This window comes from Canis lupus, chromosome 32 (genome assembly GCF_048164855.1).
Source record: "Canis lupus baileyi chromosome 32, mCanLup2.hap1, whole genome shotgun sequence".
Lineage (NCBI taxonomy): Eukaryota > Metazoa > Chordata > Mammalia > Carnivora > Canidae > Canis > Canis lupus.
In genome coordinates, this window is record NC_132869.1 from 12,948,786 (window position 1) to 12,970,272 (window position 21,487).

A 21,487-nucleotide genomic window follows, 5' to 3' on the forward strand; every position below is an offset into this window, starting at 1 on the left:
TCCACCACCCCTGTTCGTTTCCCAGAGTTAGGAGTCTCTCATGTTCTGTCACCCTCTCTGATATTTCCCACTCATTTTCTCTCCTTTCCCCTATAATTCCTTTCACTAGTTTTTATATTCCCCATATGAATGAAACCAAAGAATGCCAATTCAACAACTGGCTGCCTTACAATCAAGAACCAAGGGGAAAGATAGTACAGAAATGAGTGGTGCTGAATACAAGTTAATGTGGAGCTGAGGAAAGTTAAGAAGGATGACCACAGGCTGAAGGAGCATTGTAAGCTCTTTTCTTGGTGGTGTTGTCTCTCCACTGCAAGAAAATTGCAACAACCAGAGCACTGTAAATTGATCTGTTGATGACATTATCAAAGTCATAAATAGCAACAGATTTGGAAGACCAGCTTCAAGCTACCCAGGCTGTTAGGAAATGGCTTTCTAGGGAAAAACAGTTCCTCATAGACAACATAATCTGGGCTGGTTTGATTCCACACTTTGTGTCCTTCGGCAGAACTGATGGTCATCTCCTTCAGTTTGGATCTGATTCAGTGCTCACAGACATTGCTTCTAGGGTATCAGAACAAACCAAGGCAGTGGTAGATAGCACTTAATTCTCTCTTGACATCCTCTCATCACAGTGCACAAGCTGTGTGGGGTCTAGGAAGCATTGGCAGGTGATGGTTCAGTTTTCCAAGACTTGGTTATCAAATATGGTGCAATTGATCCACTGTCGGCTCATCTTACAGTTCCTAATATATCATCTTTAATATGCAGTTACTTGCATCCTCCTACCTGGACTCATTCACACCTTTGTTGCAACAAGAATCATGTACCTCCATTAGATGCTGTTTAGCAAATTTTTCTTATTGAGTTCATTTCCTGCCTTCTGATAACCCAGGAGTATTAGAAGATAACTGATGGGCCATTTTCTCCCTTACCAGATGGTCCAAATGAACAGATTGAAATGATTGTGAAAATAGGAGTTGTGACCCAACTTGGGAAGCTTCTAGGAGCTACTGAATTGCCAGGTGTGACTGGTGACAGTGGTCATTCTGGATGCCATTTTATATATCTTTCCAGCTGTTGAGAAACTAGTATAATTAAAGAATGTGGGGTTTTAGACAAAATTGAAGGTCTAAAAAACTATGAAAATGAGTCTGTGTACAAAGCTTCATTAAGCTTGATTGAGATGTATTTCCCTATAGAGGAAGGGGAATATCAAAATTTTGTGCCAGAAACTAGCCAAACAAGTTAAGGATGCCACTCCTGGGGCCTTTAACTTTTAGATTGTACATCTGAGGCATAAAGTCTATTTTTGGTATAAGTTTGTCTTTCTGTTTTTTCTTTTTTTTGGTTAGATTTTACTTATTTGAGAGAGAGTGTGCGTGTGCATGTGTGCACGAGTTGGGAGGGGGCAAAGGGAGAGGGAGAAGGACAAGCAGAGACCCATGTGGGGCTTGGTCCCAGGACCCCAAGATCATGACCTGAGCCAAAGATGCTTAACAGACTGAGCCACCTAGGCACCCCTGTCTTACTGATTTTTCTGCTAAGGACTTTTAAAATGTGGTTTGTTATTTTAGCACTTTTTATGATAAAACTGTACTTGAATAGTTCCAAACTATATATACTGTATGAAGCCTCTACTCAATGGATTGATCCTTCCTCTCCCTTCCACCCACCCTTCCTTCCTTTCCTTCTTCCTTTTCTTCCTTTCTAACTTTTTAATATTTTATTTATTTATTCATGAGAGACACAGAGAGAGAGAGGGAGAGGTAGAGACACAGGCAGAGGGAGAAGCAGGGAGCCCAACGTGGGACTTGATCCCAGGTCTCCAGGATCATGCCCTGGGCTGAAGGCGGCGCTAAACCGCTAAGCCACCGGGGCTTCCCACTTTCTAACTTTCTTTTAAAGATTTTATTTATTTACTTGAGAGAAGAAAGAGCAAGCATGAGCAGGGGGAGGGGCAGAGGGAGAAGCAAATTCCCCCCTGAGCTGGTATGGAGCTCCATCCCAGGACCCTGAGCTCATGACCTGAGCTGAAGACAGATGCTTAACTGAGCCACCCAGGCACCCTTGGGGTTCTTATTTCTCTGTGGAATTTCTTTGTACTATAAATAACAAATCCCACCCTTTTCTTTACCTTAAAAAAGAGGGGGGCTGCAATAAGTATGGGATCAGCTGACAGGACCTAGAGAGTTCAGGGGAGGCCTCAGGCTTTGTTGCAGTTCTAATAGAAGAAGCTGGTATAGGACTTTATACAGATGTAGGGACTGTTTTGGAGTTCCCAGAGGTAAAGATTAGAATGCATGGATTCTAGGAGATCTTGGTGCAAGATGAAGGGAAAGTTGGCTTTGGCTTAGTCATGCTCCTTGGTATTTACCCAAAGGTTGAAAACTTCATGTCCACATAAAAAAAGTTGTGCTTGAAATGTTTCAGCAGCTTTATTAATTGCCAAAACTTGGAAGCAGTCAAAATTGTCCTTCATTAGATAAATGGATAAACTGTGGTACATCCAGACAATGGAATATTATTCAGTACCGAAAAAGACATGCATTATCACAACATGAAAAGACAGGGAAGAACCCTAATGCATATTACTAAATGAAAGAAGCCAATCTAAAAAGCCTTCATATTATGATTCTAAGTATATGACACTTGGGGAGAGGGAGGAAGGTAGAATATAGGGTAGAATTAGGGCAGTGAAATTATTCTGTATGATACTGTGATGATGGATACATGTGGTTATAGATCTTTCAGAATTCATAGAACTGTACAACACAAAGAAGCAACCCTAATTTGAACTATGGGACTTTGTTAATAATAATATATCAATATTGTCTCACCTTTTGTAACAAATGGGGGGAACTGAGAAGGTGGGAGATAACTGAAGAAGTACATGGAGTTTCTGTACCTTCTGTTAAGTTTTTCTGTAAACCTATAACTTAAAAAAGTCTTTTAACTTAAAAGTCAATAGATTCGGAGAAAAAATATTTACAGTGCCTGTGGCGGATATAGCCCTGCTGTTTATAATATACTAAGAGTCTTTTATATTGACAAGAAAAATAGTTCTGTAGAAAAATGGGCAAAGAATATGAATAGGCCATTTCTAGGAGAACAAATCCTAATGGCCAAAAAATGAACGATAAATTCAAACTCACTGTTATTACAATAATAATGAGATGTGAGTTTGTATCATTCAAACTAAGAGCAGTAGAAAAAGCAGTAATACTGATTGCTAGTAGAAATAGGAAGAAAAGGGTACTTATCCATTGTTAATAGAAATTTTTGGAAAATAATCTGCCAATATCTATGAAAATAAATATTTTACCCTTTGACTTAGCAGTCCCATTCCTGAAACTTATTCTATAAAAAATAAAAATACCAGTACATGAAGATTTATGGCTAAGGATATTTTTTTAAACACTGTTAGTAGGGATAAAGTAGTAGAAACAAAGTGATTGCCCATTCTTATGGGGAGTGGTTGAATCAATTTTGATACATTTATGCCATGGAATATATTGCACGTGACTTAGAAGAGTTTTCATGAGATGATACTGAGTATAATAACAATAACATCCCATTTTAATTCTTGAAATTTTTATGTTATAAAAAATTTTTTTTGAGAGAGAGACAATGAGTGTGGGGTTCGGAATGGGCAGGGAAAGGGAGAGAGAGAGAATCTTAAGCAGGTTCCATGCCCAGTGCAAAGCCTGATGGGGGAATGGGGAGCTCTATCTCACTATGCTGAGGTCATGAACTAAGCCAAAACCAAGAGTCAGATGCTTAACTGAGCCACCCAAAGAGCCTCAATGACATCCCATTTTTAAAAGAAATAACCAGAACTTACAAATATGTGAGAGTGTGCCTGTTTATGATTCTGTGGGAAGAACAAGAAAGGATGCTAGTTGTTAACGTATTACCTGAAGGTATGGGGTTAATGTAGAAGGGAGGAAAGAGGAAAGGAGAAGAGGAAAGTAAATAAAAAGGAAATAAAGCATTTCCCCCTAGCATGAATGATATCCCAATTTTTTTATTTTATTTTATTTTATTTTATTTTATTTTATTTTATTTTATTTTATTTTATTTTATTTTATTTATTTTATTATTTTTTGTATATTTTTTTTATTGGAGTTCGATTTGTCAACATATAGTATAACACCCAGTGCTCATCCCATCAAGTGCCCCCTTCAGTGCCTGTCACTCAGTCACCCCATCCCCCTGCCCACTTCCCTTTCCACAACCCCTTGTTCATTTCCCAGAGTTAGGAGTATCTCATGTCCTGTCACCCTCTCTGATATTTCCCACTCATATTCTCTTTCCCCTATAATCCCTTTCACTATTTTTTATATTCTCCGAATGAATGAAACCATATAATGTTTGTCCTTCTCCGATTGACTTCCTTCACTCAGCATAATACCCTCCAGTTCCATCCACATTGAAGCAAATGGTGGGTATTTGTCATTTCTAATGACTGATTATTCCATTGTATACATAGACCACATCTTCTTTATCCATTCATCTTTCAATGGACACCGAGGGTCCTTCCACAGTTTGGCTCTTGTGGACATTGCTGCTATAAACATTGGAGTGCAGGTGTCTCGGTTTTTCACTGCATCTGTATCTTTGGGGTAAATTCCCAGCAGTGCAATTGCTGGGTCCTAGGGTAGCTCTGTTTTTAACTCTTTGAGGAGCCTCCACACAGTTTTCCAGAGTGGCTGTACCAGTTCACATTCCCACCAACAGTGCAAGAGGGTTCCCCTTTCTCCACATCCTCTCCAACATTTGTTGTTTCCTGTCTTCTTAATTTTCAACATACTCACTGGTCTGAGGTGGTATCAGAACCTTGTGGTTCTGATTTGTATTTCCCTGATGGCAAGGGATGCGGAGCATTTTTTCATGTGCTTGTTGGCCATGTGTATGTCTTCCTCTGTGAAATTTCTGTCATGTGTTTTGCCCATATCATGACTGGATTGTTTGTTTCTTTGCTGTTGAGTTTAATAATTTCTTTATAGATCTTGGATTGTAGCCCTTTATCTGAGATGTCATTTGCAAATATGTTCTCCCATTCTGTAGGTTGTCTTTTAGTTTTGTTGACTGTTTCTTTTGCTGTGCAGAAGCTTTTTATCTTGATTAAGTCCCAATAGTTCATTTTTGCTTTTGTTTCCCTTGCCTTCATAGATGTATCTTGCAAGAAGTTGCTGTGGCCAAGTCCAAAAAGGGTGTGGCCTGTGTTCTTCTCTAGGATTTTGATGGATTCTTGTCTCATATTTAGATCTTTCATCCATTTTGAGTTTATCTTTGTATATGGTATAAGAGAATGGTCTAGTTTCATTCTTCTGCATGTGGCGGTCCAATTTTCCCAGCACCATTTATTGAAGAGACTGTCCTTTTTCCAATGGATAGTCTTTGCTGCTTTGTCGAATATTAGTTGACTATAGATAGAGTTGAGGGCCCATTTCTGGGTTCTCTATTCTGTTCCATTGACCTATGTGATTCTGCTCCAGTACCACACTGTCTTGATGATCACAGCTTTATAGTACAACTTGAAATCTGGCATTGTGATGCCCCTAGCTCTGGTTTTCTTTTTCAGTATTCCCCTGGCTATTTGGGGTCTTTTCTGATTCCACACAAATCTTAAGATGATTTGTTCCAACTCTCTGAAGAATGTCCATGGTATTTTGATAGGGATTGCATTAAATATGTAAATTGCCCTGGGTAGCATTGACATTTTCACACTGTTAATTCTTCCAATCCATGAGCATGGAGTATTTTTCCATCTCTCTGTGTCTTCCTCAATTTCTTTCAGAAGTGTTCTATAGTTTTTAGGGTATAGATCATTTACCTCTTTGGTTAGGTTTATTCCTAGGTATCTTACGCTTTTGGGTGCAATTGTAAATGAGATTGACTCCTTATTTTTTCTTTCTTCAGTTTCATTGTTAGTATATAGAAATGCCACTGATTTCTGGGTATTGATTTTGTATCCTGCCACACTGCCAAATTGCTATATGAGTTCTAGCAATCTTGGGGTGGAGTTTTTTGGGTTTTCTATGTACAGTATCATGTCATCTGCAAAGAAGTAGAGTTTGACTTCTTCTTTGCCAATTTGAATGCCTTTTATTTTTGTTGCCTGATTGCTGAGGCTAGGACTTCTAGTACTATGTTAAATAGCAGTGGTGAGAGTGGATATCCCTGACCTTAGGGAAAAGGCTCCCATTGTTTCCCCATTGAGAATGATATTTGCTGTGGGCTTTTTGTAGATGGCTTTTAAGATGCTGAGGAATGTTCCCTCTATCCCTACACTCTGAAGAGTTTTGGTCAGGAATGGATGCTGTATTTTGTCAAATGCTTTCTCTGCATCTATTGAGAAGATCAAATGGTTCTTGTTTTTTCTCTTGTTGATATGACCTATCACGTTGATTGCTTTACGAGCCTTGCATCCGGGGATAAATCCCACTTGGTCATGGTGAATAATCTTCTTAATGTACTGTTGGATCCTGTTGGCTAGTATCTTGTTGAGAATTTTTGCATCTGTGTTCATCAGGGATATTGGTCTATAATTCTCCTTTTTGGTGGGGTCTTTGTCTGGTTTTGGAATTAAGGTGATGCTGGCCTCATAGAATGAGTTTGGAATTATTCCATCCCTTACTATCTTTCAGAACAGCTTTAGTAGAATAGGTGTTGTTTCTTCTTTAAACGTTTGATAGAATTCCCCTGGGAAGCCATCTGGGCCTGGATTTTTGTGTCTTGGGAGGTTTTTGATGACTGCTTCAATTTCCTCCCTGGTTATTGGCCTGTTCAGGTCTTCTACTTCTTCCTGTTCCAGTTTTGGTAGTTTGTGGTTTTCCAGGAATGCGTCCATTTCTTCTACATTGCCTAATTTATTGGCATATATCTGCTTATAATATGTTTTAAAATCATTTGTATTTCCTTGGTAGTGGTTGTGATCTCTCCTTTTTCATTCATGATTTTATTAATTTGAGTCTTTTTTTTTTAATTTATTTTTTATTGGTGTTCAATTTACTAACATACAGAATAACCCGAGTCTTTTCTTTTTAACAAGACTGGCTAATCGTTTATCTAATTCTTTAAAAAAAAACCTACTCCTGGTGTTGTTGATCTGTTCTACAGTTCTTCTGGTCTCTAGTTCATTGAGTTCTGCTTGAATCTTTATTAATTGTCTTCTTCTGCTTGGTGTAGGTTTTATTTGCTGTTCTTTCTCCAGTTCCTTTAGGTGCAAGTTAGCTTGAGTATTTGAGTTTTTTCCAATTTTTTGAGGGATGCTCGTATTGTGATGTATTTTCCTCTTAGGACTGCTTTTGCTGTATCCCAAAGATTTTGAACGGTTGTATCTTCATTTTCATTAGTTTCCATGAATCTTTTTAAGTCTTCTCTAATTTCCTGGTTGACCCATTCATCTTTTAGCAGGATGCTCTTTAACCTCCATGTATTTGAGTTACTTCCAAATTTCTTGTGATTGAGTTCTAATTTCAAAGTATTGTGATCTGAAAATATGCAGGGGACAATCCCAATCTTTTGGTATCAGTTGAGACCTGATTTGTGACCCAGTATGTGGTCTGTTCTGGAGGAAGTTCCATGTGCACTTGAGAAGAATGTGTATTCAGTTGCGTTTGGATGTAAAGTTCTGTAAATATCTGTGAAATCCATCTGGTCCAGTGTATCATTTAAAGCTCTTGTTTCTTTGGAGATGTTGTGCTTAGAAGATCTGTTTTTTGCAGAAAGTGCCATGTGTTGAAGTCTCCCAGTATAAGTGTATTATTATCTAAGTATGTCTTAACTTTGGTTATTAATTGATTGATATACTTGGCAGCTCCCACATTAGGGGCATAAATATTCATGATTGTTAGGTCCTCTTGTTGGAAAGACCCTTTAAGTATGATACAGTGTCCCTCTTCATCTCTTAGTACAGTCTTTGGGATAAACTTTAATTTATCTGATATGAGGATTGCTACCCCAGCTTTCTTTTGAGGACCATTTGAGTGGTAAATGGTTCTCCACCTTTCATTTTTCAGGCTGGAGGTGTCCTTAGGTCTAAAATGAGTCTCTTGTAGACAGCAAATAGATGGGTCTTGCTTTTTTATCCATCTGAAACCGTGTGTCTTTTGATGGGATCATTTGGCCCATTCATGTTCAGAGTTACTACTGAGAGAGATGAATTTAGTGTCATTGTAATACCTATTCAGTCCCTGTTTTTGTGGATTATTTCTTTGGGCTTCCTCCTTTTTTTTTTTTTTTTTTTACAGTGTCCCCCTTAATATTTCTTGCAAAGCTGGTTTGGTGGTCACATATTCTTTCAGTTTCTGCCTATCTTGGAAGCTCTTTATCTCTCCTTCTATTATGAATGAGAGCCTTGATGGATAAAGTATTCTTGGCTGCATGTTTTTCTCATTTAGTAACCTGAATATATCCTGCCAGCCCTTTCTGGCCTGACAGGTCTCTGTGGAGAGGTTTGCCTTTAATCTAATATTTCTCCCCATATAAGTTAGAGATCTCTTGTCTCTTGCTGTTTTAAGGATTTTCTCTTTATCTTTGGAATTTGCAAGTTTCATTATTAAATGTCAAGATGTTGAGCGTTTTTTTTTTTTTTAAGATTTTATTTATTTATTCATGATAGACACAGAGAGAGAGAGAGAGAGAGAGGCAGAGACACAGGTAGAGGGAGTAGCATGTTCCATGCTGGGAGCCTGATGCAGGACTCGATCCCGGGACTCCAGGATCATACCCTGGGCCAAAGGCAGGCACCAAACCGCTGAGCCACCCAGGGATCCCCTGAGCGGTTTTTATTGATTTTAGGGGGATACCTCTCTATCTCCTGGATCTGAATGCCTGTTTCCCTTCCCAAATTAGGGAAGTTCTCAGCTATGATTTGTTCAGATATGCTTTATGTCCCTCTCTCCCTTTTGGTGCTCTCTGGAACCCCAGTTATACATAGATTTTTCCTTCTGAGGCTATCATTTATTTCCTTTAACCTTTCCCCATGGTCTTTCAATTGTTTTTCTCTTTTTTCCTCAGCTTCCTTCCTTGCCATCAACTTGTCTTCTGTGTCACTCACTCGTTCTTCTACCTCATTAACCCTCGTCGTTAGGTCCTCCAGTTTGGATTGCATCTCATTTAATTGATTATTAATTTCGGCCTGATTAGATCTAAATTCTGCAGTCATGAAGTCTCTTGAATCCTTTATGCTTTTTTCCAGAGCCACCAGTAGCTTTATAATTGCGCTTCTGAATTGGCTTTCTGACATTGAATTGTAATCCAAATTCTGTAACTCTGTGGCAAAGAGTACTGTTTCTGATTCTTTCTTTTGTGGTGAGTTCTTCTTTCTAGTCATTTTTTCAGTGCGGAGTGGCTGTATGAGTGGGCTGAGTCAAGGATATCAACCATGACCTAAGTAAATTTCACCCTGGATGATTCTTGTTAGAAGTGAAAACCCTTCTCTGTAGCATTCCAGCTGTTCTCTCTTTAAATCTCAGGTCAAATTGGTAGGTTTCCAGGAAGGTTTGAAAGTAATCTAGCTAAGTTGCTGGGGCCAGGTGAGTTGAGGACCTCTATTCCTCCACCATCTTCTCCAGCCTACCATCCCAATTATTTTAAATTGTATTTGCATAACTGTGGCTGTGGGATATATGCTTGGAAAAAAAGGAAAAGTTGTATCTATGGCAAATAACCTGTATGTTCATGGTATATTATGTGATAAAAAGCATGTTGCAGGTTGATGTGTATTGTATATGTCTATTTCAGTGGAAACAAAAACAAATAACTGTATATCCTTGTGTATGTGGAGAAAGGTATGGAAGGACATGCCTGTTGGGTATATCATTACCTGCCTTAGTACCAGAAGGCTACCTGTTGAATATTTGAATGAGTGGGATTAGGTGTGAGGAAAGGAATGGAAGGCTAACTTTTTCTTCATGCACTGTTTTTTATATATTTATATATATTTATATTGATATATTTATATATATTTACTTGATATAAAAAATGAGCATTCTTTATAATTTGAAAAACATCAAAGAAAGAAAAATGTAATTGTGTCTGTCTCTAATAAGGCTTCAAATTCTGGTCGATTAATAATGGCAGTTTGGGTGAAATTTGAGGATGATATTAGAATTCTCTTCACACACAACAAAAAGGTTTGAAGTAGTCCCAATTGTTTATTTTTGCTTTTGTTTCCTTTGAGGAAGAAGATACAGAAAAATAATGCTACGACCAATGCCTAAGAAATTACTGCCTGTGTTTTTTCTTAGAAGTCTTATGGTTTCAGGTCTTAGATTTAGGTCTTTAATCTGGTTTGAGTTTATTTTTGTGTATGGTGTTGGAAGGTGGCCCATTATCATTCTTTTGAATGTAGCCATCCATCTGATCTAATATGTCATACAAGGCCATTGTTTCTTACTGATTTTCTGTATGTTCTAGCCATTCACGTATGCTACTATTAGTGTACTACTGTCAACTTCTCCCTCTATGTCTGCTAATATTGCATTATATATTTAGGTGCTCTTGTGCATGTATGTTTACAAGTGTTATATCTTTTTGTTGGATTGATCCCTTTATCATTATGTAATGGTGTCCTGTTACAGTCTTTGTTTAAAAGTCTGTTTTCTCTAATAAAAGTATTGCTATCCCAGCTTTTTTTTCCCACTTTCATTTTCATGGAATATCTTTTTCCATCGTGTAACTTTCATTCTGTATATGTCTTTAGGTCTGAAGTGAGTCTTGTGGAGGCAGCATAAAGATGGCTCTTGTTTTTTATTCAGTATGTTAGTTGATTGGAGCGTTTAGACCATTTGCATTTAAAGTGATTATTGAGGGCAGCCCAGGTGGCTCAGCGGTTTAGCGCCTCCTTCAGCCCAGGGCGTGATCCTGGAAACCCGGGATTGAGTTCCACGTAGGGCTCCCTGCATGGAGCCTGCTTCTCCCTCTGCCTGTGTCTCTGTCTCTGTCTCTCTCCGCCCGCACCCCCCCCCCCCCCCCGTGTCTCTCACAAATAAATAAAGTCTTTTAAAAAAAAGTGATTATTGATAGGTATGCACTTATTATTGTTTTGTTAATTTGTTTCTTGGTTGTTTCTGTACTCCACCTTTGTTCCTTTCCTCTCTTGCTCTTCCCTTGTGATTGATGACTTCGTTCAGCATTATGCTTGGATTCCTTTCTCTTTATTTTTTTTGTGTATCTCTTAATAGGTTTTTGGTTTGTGGTTACCATGAGGTTCATATGTAACATAATAAATATATAGTACTCTATGTTAAGTTGATGGTTGCATAATTTCTAACACATTCTAAAAGCTTTACATCTTTACTGTTCTATCCCTCTATGTTTATACGATGTCATGTTTTACATCTTTTTATTTTGTGAATCCTTTAATGTTTTAGATATAACTATTTTTGTATTGTATTTTATTTTTTAAAAAAGATTTTTATTTATTCATGAGAGGCACAAAAAGAGAGGCAGAGACAGAAGCAGGCTCCTTGTAGGAAGACCCATGTGGAACTTGATCCCAGGACCCAGGGATCATGCCCTGAGCCAAAGGCAGATGGTCAACTACTGATCCACTGAGGCATCCCTATTTTTGTCTTTTAACTTTCATACTAGCTTTACAAGTGATTGTTCTATTACCTTTATTTGCTTTTATTAATGAAATTTTTTCCTTTCATAATTTCTTTTATTTACCATCTTTCTTTTTAAAAAAGTCCCTGTAACATTTCTTATAAGGCCAGTTTCATGGTACTAGACTCCTCTGACCTTTGTTTCAGCAAATCTTTATCTCTCCTTCAATTCTGAATGATAACTTTGTTGGGTAGAGTTTCTTGGTGTTAGGTTTACTTTTTCTTTCAATGCTTTTGTATATCATGGCATTCCTTTTGGTTTGCAAAGCTTTTCTTGAAAAAAGCAGCTGATAGACTTATAGGACTTCCCTTGTAGGTAACTGGATGCTTTTATTTTCTTTTAAGATTATCTATCTTTAATTTTTACATTTAATTATTATATGTCTTGGTGTTGGCTTCCTTGGGTTCATCTTGTTTCAGGCTTTCTTTGCTTCTTAGACCTGGATGTCTGTTTCCTTACCCAAGTTAGGGCAGTTTTTAGCTATTATTTCTTCAAATTTTCCATCTCTTTGTCTCTCTCTCTCTCCTCCTTGGACTTCTATAATGAGAATGTTAGTATGCTTGGTGATGTTTAGAGGTCCCTTAATCTATCATTAATTTTTTAAAAAAGGTTTTATTTGTTTATTTGAGAGAGAGCAGAGTGAGTGAGAGAGCAAGCAAGTATGAGTGGGGGTAAAGAAAAGGGCAGAGGGAGAGGGTCAAGTAGGCTCCCTGCCAAGCCAGGAGCTCCACTAGGGGCTTGATATCAGAACCCTGGGATTATGACCTGAGCCAAAGGCAGACACTTAACTAACTGAGCCATCTGGTGCCCCATTCTTATTTTTTAATTGTTTTTTCTTTTTTGCTCTTAAGCTTCAGTGCTTTCCACTATAGTGACTTCCATGTTACTGATCCATTATTCTGTATCCTCTAATCAGCTGATGATTCCCTCTAGTGTATTTTTTAAAAAGATTGATTGATTGATTTAGAGAAAGAGTACAAGCAAGTATAGGGTCAGAGGAAGGGCGAGTCCCAAGCAGACTGTGAACTGAGTGCAGAGCCTGATGTGGGACTTAATCCCTCAACCCTGAGATCATGACCTCAGCTTGAAACCAACAGTTAAACACTCAATTGACTGTGCCACCCCAGCACCCTGCTCTAGTTTATTTTTAATTTCAGTTATTGTATTAATCAACTCTGATTGTTTTCCTTTTTTTAAAAGATTTATTTATTTGAGAGTCAGAGATAGAGTAAGGAGAGGGACAGAGAGAGGGAGAGAGAATCACAAGCAGACTCGCCACTGAGCACAGCTCTAATGCAGGACTTTATTTCACTACCCTGAGATCATGGCCTGAGATGAAACCAAGAGTAACCAACTGTGGCACCTGGGCTCCCCAGCATTGATTGCTTTTTTATTTTTATTTTTTGTTTTAAATTATTTGAGAGAGTGAGTACATGCACAAGTGGGGGGAGAGGCAGAGGGAGAAGTAGCAGGCTCCCCACTGAGCATGGCACCTGACATGGGGCTCAATCCCAGGACCCCGAGATCATGACCTGAGTTGAAGGTAGCCACTTAACCTACTAAGCCACCCGTTTTTGTATATATATATATATGTGTGTGTGTGTGTGTGTGTATACATATATATGTGTTTTACATCTCTTTATAGAAGTTTTTATTGAGTTCATTCTTTTCTCCTGAGTTTGATGAACATCTTTATGACATTACTTTGAACTTTATCAGATAGGTTGCTAATCTCCATTTTACTTAGTTTTGTTTCCTTTCTCTATTTGCTTCTGTGAAATTAGGTGAAACATCTACTTTTCCCGGCCTTGATGGGGTGGCCTATGTAGGAATGTCTCCTACATGGAATGCATGTTCCTGGTGGCTTAGGCTGGCTAGGTGGAGCTTATCAGGGGCAGGCTGATGGTCCTGGGCCACTCAGCATTGGGACATCCTGACAGGTTGTCTGGATCTGAGGCAGGTGCAGGCTAGGATTCTCCATGCAGGGAGTACCCTGGTGGGACAGCTGGAGCTGGAGTGGCTATGGACTGGGGCACTACAGAGAGTATCTGGGAGGACAGTTGGAATTGAAGTGGGTGCAGCCTGGGGAATCCTGGGGTGCTCTATGCTGGGGCCATCCTTGGAGAATGCCTGGAGCTGTGTTGGACACTGACCAGAGTGTTCATCCTGGGGGAACCTGGTTGGGTGGCTGGAGCTGAAGCATGTGTGAACCAATGAGTCAGGGGCCTTCCTGGCTTGATGGCTGGAGATAGGGTGGGCACAGGTTGGGGCACTCCACACAGGGCTGCCTTGGTGGAATGGGTGGAGCTGAAGCAGGCACAGGCCAGGGATGTCCAGTATGCCATGTGCCAGGGCAGCTTTGGTGTGACCACTGGAGCTGGGATGAGCATGGTGGGTCAGGGAGCTGTCTCAAGAGAACAGCTGGAGCTGGTAGGGGCTAGGGGACCAGGTCACACCAAAGTAGCAGGCCAGATAGAGTACCTGGACACTACTTCTGTGTACACTGTCAAGGTGGAAGAGTACCATAAACATTGGCATTCGCCAACACCTCTGTCTCCAGAGAGTTCCAGCATTTCTCTCACATTTGGCAGATGGTCTCCAGTTAGTAAATGAGTTTCTCTCACTTATAGTCTAGTTTCCCTTTTAACCACCATTTTGGTTTTTTTTTTTTCCCTGTCCCAGATCAGGGAAATATGCACACATGGGCTCCTCAGTGATGTCCCTTCCTACTGCAGTTTGCCCTGTTGGAGATGGAATAGGATGAGATTTCTGTCATCGCAGTGTCTCTCCTGCTATTCTCTGTGTAGTCCCTCTATCCTTTGCTGTGCAGCAGCTATTCAGTCAGCTCTCAGTTCTTCCAGAGAAAGTACTCTACTTATAGGTATAGATTTGGTGTATCTGTGGGATGAGGTGAGTTAAGGGTCTTCCTACACCACCATCTTGGACCCCTCCTGTGGCTTTGTCCTTTAACGTAAGGTTACAGCTTCTCTCAGGTAGCTGTCTCCACATGATTCACTCCTTCCAGGTTTTGAGCCCTTTTTCTTCTTTTGGTGAAAAGGGTGATGGGTTTCCAGTTACTAGTTCCAGGTTCCTGCATTGTCCCTTGTGGTTATCCTACTTCCCACCCCCCACACCTTTGTAAATAGTCTTTTTATTTAATTGGACTTGAGTGTACCATCAGCTTCTTCTGCTCAAACCCTGGTGGTTAGTGTCATAATATGTCTCATGGACCTATAGTACATGTTTTCTTTTATTTTTAAGGTTGTTAACTCATTTCAACAGGATTATGAAATATCTTACACTTGATTAACAGTTTCCTATATTTTTTCTTATCGTTCACTTCATTTGATTTTTACAATAAACATTATCCCTGTTTTATTAATGAGGAAAAATGAAACAGAGCATGTAACTTAAACTAGGTCACACAGCTGGTTAGTGGCTGTGCTGATATCCATAGGAACCCAGGCCTAAGAATACAGTGTGCTGTTTCTGTAGTTCCTTTACATCTTTTTATTAAATAATTTTTTTTGAAATGACATACTTACAGAGAAGATGGAAGTTCATTCAGAACTTTTTTCCTGAACCATCTGAAAGTTGTCATATTAATGTCCAATTACCCCTAATAATGAGTGTGTATTTTCTTATAGAAAAGGATCCTCTAATATAACGACAATGCAACCTTCAGAATTGGGAAATTAAAGTGTTGCATTACCACCATCTCATCTTTGGATCCCATTCATGTTTTGTTAATTGTCTTCGAAATGCTCCAATAACAAAAAAATGTGTTTGAGAATCACTTGTTGCCTTTAGTTGTCTTATGTTTAAAATAATTTAGTCTGGAACAGTTCCTCAGTTTTTCCTTATATTTATGATCTTGACACTTTGGAAGATTGCAGGCCATTTATTTTGTAGTGTTCCTTAATTTGGTTGTCCAGTGTCTCCTCATGTTAAGATTCAGATTATATGTTTTGATATGAATATCACAGAGTTCACTTTGACAATTACTTGATTAAGGTGGCATCTGCCAGGCTTCTCTACTCTGAAGTTACTCTTTTTCCCTCTATATAATTAATATTTTGTCAAGGGGTACTTACTATGTAAATATCCCATTACTTGTCAAATTTTCAAATTATTTATGTGTGTATTAACTTATGGTTTCCCATTTTACTCAGTGAATTAGTTTCTTATTACCATTTATTATGATGCTCAAATTGTTCCTATTAGTAGAAAGCAATATTTAGAAGCTGAGATCTGGGTTGTAGGTGTGGGCATTGCTATTGTGGTATTACTGCTCCCAGGTCCTCTCAGTAGAGTTAGACAAAGCTAGGGGTGATATGTTTGCATATACATTTGTGTACACACACATACACACACACGCACACATGTGTAGTTACATCTTATCTATTTCTGTATCTTTTTCTGTTGAAACATGTGAGTTCTCACTGATTTTGATCTGACACTCTCAGAGATGAGAATGGGAAGAGAAAACTTGAGTGCTGGTTGGAATAAATTAAAAATAACCCAATGAATGCAACAAAAGCATTTCTAAGAAGAAAATATATGGTGATGCAGGCCTAGAAACAAGAAAGAATTCAAACAATCTCACCTTATACCTAAAGGATCTAGAAAAAGAACAAACAAGACCTAACTTGAGTAGAAGGAAGGAAAATAATAAAGATCAGAACAGAAATAAATGACAAAGATAAACAAAATTGATAAAACCATTAGCCAGACTCATCAAGGGAAGAAAGGGCCCAAATAAATAAAATCAGAACTGACACCAAAGAAATACAAAGAATTATAAGAGAATACTATGAGGGAGGCCTGGGTGGCTCAGTGGTTTAGGGCCTGCCTTCAGCCCAGGGCATGATCCTGGAGTCCCAGGATCAAGTCCCACATCGGGCTCCCTGCATGGAGCCTGATTCTCTGCCTCTCTCTCTCTCTCTCTGTCTCTCATGAATAAAAAACTTAAAATCTTAAAAAAATACTATAAAAACTTATATGCCAACAAATTGGACAGCCTAGAAGAAATAGATAAATTCCTAGAAACAGAATCTTCCAAAGTTGAACCAGGAAAAAATAGAAAATTTGAACAGACAGATTACTAGTAATGAAATTGAATCAGTAATAATAATAATAATAATAAACTACCAAAAACCAAAAGTCTAGGACCACAGGTGAATTCTATCAAACTTTAAGGAAGTTAATACCTATTCTTAAAGTGTTGCCAAAAAATAGAAGAGGAAGGAAAAATACCAAATACATTGTATGAGGCTGGCATTACCCTGATACCAAACCAGATAAAAACACTACAAACACATACACATGCATACATTCTCTCTCTTAATTGTCTATAGGCTAATATCCCTATGAACATTGATGCAAAAATCCCCCAAAAATGTTAGTAAGCCACATTTAACAATACATTAAAAGAATCATTTACCACTCTCAAGTGGGATTTATTTCTGGAATGCAAGGATAGTTCAGTGTTTTGTAAATCAGCATGATATACCACATCAACAAGTTGAAAAATAAAACTCATATGACCTTCTCAGTAGATGCAAAAAAAAAAAAAATGACAAAATTCAGTATCCATTCATGATAAAAGCTCTCAACAAAGTGAGTTTAGAGGGAACATACTTCAATATAATAAAGGCCACATATGAAAAACTGACCACTGCATCATACTCAGTGGTGAAAAGCTGAAAGCATTTCCTCTAAGATCAGGAACAACACAAAGATGTCTGCTTTTACCACTTTTATTCAACACAGTGCTAGAAGTCCTAACTGCAGCATTCACACAAAAAAGGAAATAAGAATCATCCATATTGATAAAGAAGTTAAACTGTCACTATATGCAGATGACATGATACTATACATAGAAAATCCTAAAGACTCCACAAAAGAACTACTAGAATTGATAAATGAATTCAGTCGAGTTTCAGGATATAAAATTCACACCCAGAAATTGGTAGCATTTCTATACACACGAGCAGAAAGAGAAATTAAGGAAACAATTCCATTTACATTTATACTAACAATAAAATACCTAGAAATAAACCTAACTGAGGAGGTGAAAGACCTGTACTCTGATAACTATAAAACATTGATGAAAAAAGTTGAAGGTGACACAAACAAATGGAAAGATATTCCATGCTCACAAATGGAAGAATTAATATTGTTAAAATGTCCATACTACCAAAAGCAATCTATAGATTCAGTGCAATCCCTACCAAATACCAATCGCATTTTTCACAAAACTATAACAGTACTAAAATTTGTATGTAATCCATAAAGGACCCCAAATAGCCAAAACAATCTTCAGAAAAACAAAGCTGGAGGAGAGGCATCACAATGCCAGATTTCAAGATATACTACAAAGTTGTAGTAATAAAAACAGTATGGTTATGGCAAAAAATAGACACATAGATCAATGGAGCAGAATAGAGAGCCCAGAATAAACCCACACTTACATGGCCTATTAATCTATGATGAAAGAGGCAAGAATATACACAGAGGAAAAGACATTCTCTTCAATAAATGCTGTTGAAAAAACTAGAGAGCTATATATAAGAGAATGAAACTGGACCTCTTACTAATACCATACACAAAAATAAACTCAAAATGAATTAAAGACCTAAATGTGAGACCTGAAACTATAAAAATCCTGGAAGAGAACGCAGTAATTTATCTGACATCAGCTGTAGCAACGTTTTTCTAGGTGTGTCTCCTCAGGTAAGGGAAACAAAAGCAAAAAGAAACTATTGGAACTACATCAAAATAAAAAGCTTCTGCATAGCAAAGGAAACCAACAAAGTGAAAAGGCAACCTGCTGGATGGGAGAAGATATTCACAAATGATATATCCAGTAAGAGGTTAATATCCAAAAAATATAAGGAACTTCTAGCAACACCTGGGTGGCTCAGTGGTTGAGCATCTGCCTTTGGCTCAGAGTGTGATCCTGGAGTCCCAGGATTGAGTCCCATATCGGGTTCCCCTTGGGGAGCCTGCTTCTCCCTCTGCCTATGTCTCTGCCTCTCTCTCTCATGAATAAATAAATTTAATCTTTAAAAAAAAAACTTGTACAACTCAACACGAAAAAAACAAATAACTTAATTAAAAAATGGACAGATGACCCGATTAGATATTTTCTCAAAGAAGACATGTAGTTGGCCAAGAGACACATGAAAAGGTGCTCAACATCACTAATCATTGGGGAAATGCAGATCAAAACCACAGTGAGAAAAAAAAAAACACAGTGAGATATTTTCTTATACCTGTCAGGATAGATAAAATAAAAAACATAAGAAACAAATGTTGGTGAGAATGTGGAGAAAAAGTAACCCTCATGTGCTCTTGGAATGTAAATTGGTACAGCCACTGTGGGAAAACAGTATGGAGGTTCCTCAGAAAATTAAAAAGAGAGCTACCATATGATCTGGAATTCCACTACTGGGTATTTACCCAAAGAAAACTAAAACACTGCATCTGTATCTTTGGGGTAAATTCCCAGTAGTGCAATTGCTGGGTCATAGGATAGTTCTATTTTTAACTCTTTGAGGAACCTCCACACAATTTTCCAGAGTGTCTGTACCAGTTCATATTCCCACCAACAGTGCAAAAGGGTTCCCCTTTCTCCACATCCTCTCCAACATTTGTTGTTTCCTGTCTTGTTAATTTTCAATATTCTCACTGGTGTGAGGTGGTATCTCATTGTGGGTTTGATTTGTATTTCCCTGGTGGCAAGTGATATGGAGCATTTTCTTATGTGCTTTTTGGCAAATTGAACTCCGATAAAAAAATATACATAAAAAAGAAAACTAAAACACTAATTCAAAAAGATATATGCATCCCTATGGGTTTTTTTTTCAGTTTTTAATTTTAATTCCAGTATAGTTAACATTTATCTATTGATGGACACTTGGGCTCCTTCCATAATTTGGCTATTGTAAGTAATCCTGTAATAAACAGTGGTGCATATATCCTTTCGAATTAGTATTGTAGGTTTTTTTTTTGGTAGATACCCAGTAGTGCAATTATAGATCATAGGGTAGTTCTATTTCTAATTTTTTGAGAAATCTCCATACTGTTTTCTACAGTGGCTCTGCAATGGAATATTATGCAGCAATTAAAAGGATGAGATTGTGCCACCTGCAATAAAATGGTTGGACCTAGAAAATACTATGCTAAGTGAAATGTGTTGACTGAGAAAGACAAATACCATATAATTTCACTCATATGTGGAACCTAAAAAAAAAAACAGCGAAAAACAAAAAGCATAATCATATGTATAAATACAGAGAACTAAATGATGGTTGCCAAAGGGGAAAGAGCTTGGGGATGGGTAAAATGGGTGAAGGGAAGTAGGAGATACAGGCTTCCAGTTATGGATGAATAAATCACAGGATAAAGAGCACAGCTTAAGGAATATACATACATATACAATATACAATGATACTGTAATAGCATTGTATGATGACAGATGGTAGCGACACTTGTGGTGAGCATAATGTATAAACTTGTCTAAGTGTTTTACACTTGAAAGTAATGTAATATTGTGTGTCAACTCTATCAAATAAAAAAGGACCCCACCCAGTTTAGCAAATTTATTTCAGGGTAAGGGGTACTTGACTAAGATGAGTTGAATTCAAAGAGTTTTGGAAATTGAGGGCTTAGAAATTATGAAATCTGTTATTTTTTTTCTGTTTTCTCCTACAACCAGAAATAACTGACTTTGAATTACAGTTATAAATGAGTAGCACTACTTGCTACTAATATTCCTTTTTTTTAAGACTTTTTTTTTACTTTATTTTAATTTCTACACCCAGTGTGGGGCTTGAATTCACAACCCCAAGATCAAGAGCTTCACGCTCTATCAACTGAGCCAACCAGGTACCCCACTACTAATATTTCTTAATGTGAGTTTGGGGTTTCATTCATCTCATCTTGGTATAAGAAAATAGTCCATTGTTAACTCTTAGTTGTGTGAATTATGAATCTATAAAATTATAATTGTGAAAATGAATAATAAATGTTTAAAATGCTTAAGTGTTTTAGGAATATAGGAATGAAAAGCAGTACACAGGGACACCTGGGTGGCTCAGCAGTTGAGCATCTGCCTTCGGCTCAGGGCCTGATCCTGGGATCTGGGATTGAGTCCTGCATCCAGCTCCCTCTGCCTGTGTCTCTGTCTCTCTCATGAATAAATAAATAAAATCTTAAAAAAAAAAAAAAGAAAAGCAGTGACAGGAGATTTATATACTCTGAGTAGCAACCATATAAAACTTCCATATTTGTAGAAATGTGGAAAACTACAGTGAAAGTATATTGTGCACAGCAGTAGCATTTGGGTTCTTCCAGTTTTCTTTTGGGATGTTGACTAGTACTGATTTGGAAGTGCTGATAATATATTGTGATATTAAATTACAGTATCTACATTGTAGATAATAAATACAGTTTTGGAGGAGACTGAAGAAAGTGAGCTAGAAATGCATGTATATTTCAGCCTTTATTTTTCCTTCTTTCTGCTGACTAAAGCAATATAATGAGTCCTTTCCTTTTCCTCTCCCTTTCCTTCCTTCCTTTCTTTCTTTCTTCCTTTCTTCCTTCCTTCCTTCCTTCCTTCCTTCCTTCCTTTCTTTCTTTCTTTCTTTCTTTCTTTCTTTCTTTCTTTCTTTCTTTCTTTCTTTCTTTCTTTCCATATTTTCTTTTCTTTTCTTTCTTTCTTTTCTTTTCTTTCTTTCTTTCTTTCTTTCTTTCTTTCTTTCTTTCTTTCTTTCTTTCTTTCTTTTTTCTTTCTTTCTTTCTTCCTCCCTCCCTCCCTCCCTCCCTTCTTTCCTTCCTTCCTTCCTTCCTTCCTTCCTTCCTT

The 21,487-nt window shown here is 37.8% G+C and overlaps 1 protein-coding gene and 1 pseudogene across 3 annotated transcripts in view; both read left to right on the forward strand.

Annotated features, from left to right (window-relative positions):
• Positions 1–21,487, forward strand: part of STARD9 (StAR related lipid transfer domain containing 9) — a 135,788-nt gene that overhangs the window by 36,314 nt on the left and 77,987 nt on the right. The gene's annotated exons all lie outside the window — the stretch shown is intronic.
• LOC140622930 (importin subunit alpha-1 pseudogene) lies at positions 143–1,084 on the forward strand (annotated as a pseudogene).